Raw genomic sequence first — 5,247 nt, forward strand, 5'->3', positions numbered from 1 at the left:
CTCGATAACGTCGCGAACGTCCTCTTCTTGAGAATCTATCTTTCCTTGCACTCTTTTATTATGAGCTCTTCGTACTCAACTTGCCTCTCTAGATATGTTTTCCTATATTATACATTTTTTTATTTGCATTTATTATTTGTTAGTTATGATTTGAATATCGTAAAAGAAAATGCGATATACTGTTAAATATAAGGGCCTTTAGGCCGATATTCATAGTCGGATCTTATTTCAAGACCGTCTTAAGTAATATCTTAAGTTGCTAATACAGTCATTTGATTGGCTGGACGAAGTCTTAAGACTGCCTTTGACCAGACTTAAGACGATCTTAGATATAAGATCCAACTATGAATACCACCTTTAATGTTGTTATGAAATTATGGCACATGACTAGAATCCTCGCCAACCAAAACCCAATAATATAGAGCGAAAAGCGATCTACACCACATACCCTGAATTTTATCGACGTTGCTTAAACGTTATACAACGCCAGCGACGTTTCGAATATTGCAGGCACGGCCCGAATTGCACGCGCGATTATAAGCTGAAGATGCATCGAGCTCGGGACCAGGCCGTGATGTCCCGAAGGCCACGAAGAAGCCCCGGACGCCGGCGATACCGAAACGCCTCTAACGATATTGTTACGCGGTTCATTTAAGTTAGATAACAATGACTCTATATAGCCATCCTGCCGGCACACCGCGCGAGTAGGGAAACAGCTACCACGGTACAATATCCGCCACATCTCTCGCTTCCAGCCTAATTACTTTCCGGCCTCCGGCGGTGGCGGTGGTGGCGGCGGCGTCAGCAACCGAGCGGCAGAGAGTAAGGGGGTGGCGCGGTAAGGCCACCTCCATCGACCGACCTCCTCCTCCCCCACCCCCCCAAGCGAGCCAACCTCCGACCTAACGCGGCGTAGGATAGGTAAGGTAAGAGATAGGCACGACGCGCGACGTATCCAGGTTGAGCACCTGGCCAGCACGGTTGGCGTCTGCCGTCTACTCGCGAGAGAGGAACGAGAGGATTCCTCCTTGCCGCGCGCGCGCTTCCCCTTTTATTTTATTTCTTATACTCCAGTTTAATTAGTTCCCCGATAATGCCCGCGCTATCTCAGCTCTACAGAGCGAGGCGAAGAATCTCCCTCCTCCGATGTCGGGGAGCCCGACCGAACATACCGACCCGTCGCGTCGTCCAGCATCCCCCGCGGCGCTTCACAAACCGACCGATCGGCCAACCACCTCCGTCATCGGATCTAATTTCGACGATTGTCCCGCGGGCGTACTCTCTGCGCGCTTATATGTATCTACAGGTTGTCACCAACGTTTACGGCACGCGTGTACCTTCGCTTCTGACACTTTGCCGAGTTTTCAAGTCTTTTTGATATTTTTCGATCGCATTATTCGAGTACAGACAAATTGATTTTGTATCTTTTTAAATTTTTTGCCACTTGTTCTTTTGTAAATTTGTTTTTTCTTTATTCTTAATCATAATCACGATTTTCACTCGGCGTAACATTAACTACGTATTCACCAACCTGCCAGAGAATTACAAAATCCCAAAATCTACGGGTTCTTCTGCGATAATTCTCTGCGCGTATAAACGCGCGAGACTTCACGAGGTACCAGTCGATCGGCACCAGTCGACCGAAACGCCAACAATAACTCGCGCCTTCCGTATACGAGCCACGATTTCCAGGCAAGTTTCCAACCAGGAAACGATTCGACCTGTCCAAGTCGTATGTTTGTTTTGGAATAGCCACAATGTGCTCTCCTACCATCGTACCATCGTGCCGGGGTCTCACCCCTCCGGCCGTGGTGACGGCGCCGCTATCTCCCGCCGCCCACCAATCGTCCATCCGATATGGTGACCCCATCCCGGCTGGTGGCGGTAGCCCGGTGAAAGAGCACCCTTTCGGAGTTTGTGATGCGTGCAGACGGTCGTGCACAGGGAAATCACGCGTGGCCGCGCGCAACTGCGCGGCTATACCGAATGCAAAACGTTCGGCCGACCGACGCCAATTAGGGCAATGACGCTTCGTGCTACCTATGATAATGGTAACGCTCGCCTGCCGATGCAACCTGTATGCGCACAGCAATGAGATGCCAAAGAGACTACCGGAAGCGCGGTCGTTGCCGTGGTCGCGCGAAACGCTACATCCTGGAAGGATGTGCCAAAATTTATTTCGAAAAGTATATGTGGTATATTTGATTTATTTTAAATTCAATTCGTATCTCGAATTCGGGCAGTTATGTTCGAATTAAATTAGAATTATAAAGAGAATTATAATTATTTTGATAGATTGAAATTAGAATTTTGCTGACGACTTTTCATCTCATGTCAAGTTAAAATAAACGATAATAAAGATATATATAAAGATGTAAATTTTAACGTTTATCGTATAAAAATGTTTAACTTAATTTTTAATGTCTAATTTAGTTTAATTTTTTAAATTTAATTTGTGGAATTTTTTTTAAAATAGTTTTAAGTAGAGTTGGTTTAATCAGAGTAATAGAGTAACTTTAAAAGCTTCTCTTAACTTTCTTTCATAACGGTTACTTTTTATAAAGAGATTTATTAAATTTATTTATGTGCGTGAAAAAGTTAATTTCATAAAATGAACCCATATAAAAGGCTTAGGGAAATATAAAACTCTCGAGACATGTGTAGGTAATATGTTTGCCGTGGACAAAGGGTTAAGCGTTTTATGAAAATACTAAAGCTCGGCTCTTTATTAGAACACGTATCTCGAGCTATGTTTAAAATTCAGTTATCTATGCAGCTTTTATCCGCTTCACATCATAGAAAATTTGTGTGAAGGCGTGCTTACGTTATGCCAGATATTAAATTCCTTACTTACGTTAGTTATGATGGATAAAGAAAGCTAGATGAAACGTAAACAAAAATCTTATCGTGTCACTATATAATATATTGCAAAAATATTTTCTATTTTTAAGATCTAAAATTTCTCTCTTTCTCTAACTATCTCCTAAGTCCTGCTAGATTTTTCTCAAGATCTTACCAAGTTTTTCGCGAAGACATCTTTACATGATATAGATATAGTCTAGTCATTTTATTTACATACCATATAACGGAATATTGAATAGAATTTCATGCGTTTATATACGAGTTATATCAACCTATCATATGCTATGAATTTTCACACTGTGCTCATCCACCGCATATTTTTGCTCAGTATAACAGAAATATTGTAATTTATTAAGTTCATAAAAAACAAGGTATATTCTTATAAATTCAACCATCAGATATAATGGCAATTGTATTCGGGACACCACTATCTTCGTTACACGTATTATCAATGATCGTGCATTAAATATTTAATATAAACAGGAAACTTGCACTGAAAATAAAAACGAGAAAAATGCATAGCGCGAGTGAGTATCAATAACGATAACACACATCTAGTTGTATAACACGTAGATAAGGTGACACCTCCGCTACGAAGTGTGATAAAAAAATAAGGTTTCCTGACTTTATACGCGTTGTGTTACACGTTCGCGAGATTGCATCTCGAGCACGTGTATTCCCGTAACCGCACTCGCGCGATAAGATGAATGTTACATTTTTATAATGAAATAGGGAATCCCCGATAACACAATCAACGTCGAACAGCGAACTAAATAAATCAATATATTGCAACACAATTGCGCAGAACATCCATACGACTTGCACAGCGCGACTCTCTCTTTTTTATATTGCTGACTCAACGTGGAGGTATAGCACTCTGTTTAGAAAAATGTCATCTCTTTCATGCTACATATAGCAATGGTTCAAGATACTATGCCCATAATCACATGTATGATTTTATAAATTGTGACATTGTAATTCGTGTAACAAATTAGCAGATATTTATTGATGAGCATACACTCTGTGGTTGCGAGGCATCGAAGTAATTTACTGATTCCGGCGCAAATTTAAATTTAATTTCGCGATGAAACGCCGCGAATAATCCTCCTCTTCACGGGTTTCCCGTTTTCACAATTTTTCCGGCTGCGATATTCAAAATATTCGTCGGAAAAATTGTTCGTTCCTGCTGGCACGTCCGTTTTGGCGGTGGAAGAGCGAGAGGGGGGAGGGAGGAAGGATGGGAGGGAAGGGGAGATAGGCGTACGTTTCAATAGCAATGAGCCGCGAAATTGCTTTACGCAATCGGCCATTATTTGCTTGAAAATTTTGCCGCGTATCCGCGAATGGCTCGCCGTTTGATACGATACGAATATTATTCAATGTGCATCGCCGAGCGCGTTTGATTGCGCGCCGATCGCGCAATTATTGATAGTAGCCGACACGGCCCTTTTGCCTATGTAATAAAACGCGACCGCATGTGCATGCGCTCACCCACGCACACGCGGGGCCGCGTGCGTACTTACGCGCGAACGCGCGGTTACCGCGCTCGCGCCTCTGCGTAAACGCAAACCGAAGGAGGAAGCGGGTGCGAGAGCAGCGATCGTGCTATAGTGGCGATCGAATTTTTATCGGCATTTATCAAGTTATATTGGAAATTCGAGATAGGTGAAAACGAGAAACGGAATGATGAAAAATGCAACGAAAATTAGGGATAAGAAACGCGAGGAGCACATTTTGCGTACTAAGGTGATACAGAACACGCATGATTCGCGCGGTGATGCAAAATCATCCGGCAGCGATTATGCAAACAACGCGCTGTTGAAAAAAGCTGTAACAGCCTTTCTTACGAAACGCATCACGAATGATTAAATACTGATTTGACGAGCTTTTGACTGAGACATCTTGAAAGTCATCGCTCTTAAATTTATTTCAGACGCGTCATCAAAACACTTTAGTCCCTGCTATTGTCAAAGATAATTTATCATTCTACGCGTTCCTATCGTTACTTCGATATCTCAAAGAAAAAAATTTTGCACGTGGCGAAAAAAGGGCCAGTGATCTTACAAAATGTATATTTAATGGCATTAATAGTACAGCTCGCGACAACTTCTAGATTGTACTCTGCCTATAAAATTTAAATTAGGAAAATTTTGCATATAATTCGAGATAGCTGTTTTTTTTCTACGCAGAAACATAGCGTTACAAATCACGTCCGATATGATTCTAAGAACTTCGGTTTTTCCGCGGAAGGCGTCTTATCTCTCGGCGCCGCCTTCGATAACGCCAAGTTCGAGGTCGGCATCGTTGAGAGGAAGAGAGAAAGAGAGAAAGTATAGACGGCACAGTCTATAAGGGAGCAGCGAGTGGAGCGGCGGGTCGGACTGA

This window comes from Temnothorax curvispinosus, unplaced genomic scaffold (assembly GCF_003070985.1).
Source record: "Temnothorax curvispinosus isolate PA1 unplaced genomic scaffold, ASM307098v1 QBEX01005011.1, whole genome shotgun sequence".
Taxonomy (NCBI): Eukaryota; Metazoa; Arthropoda; class Insecta; order Hymenoptera; family Formicidae; genus Temnothorax; species Temnothorax curvispinosus.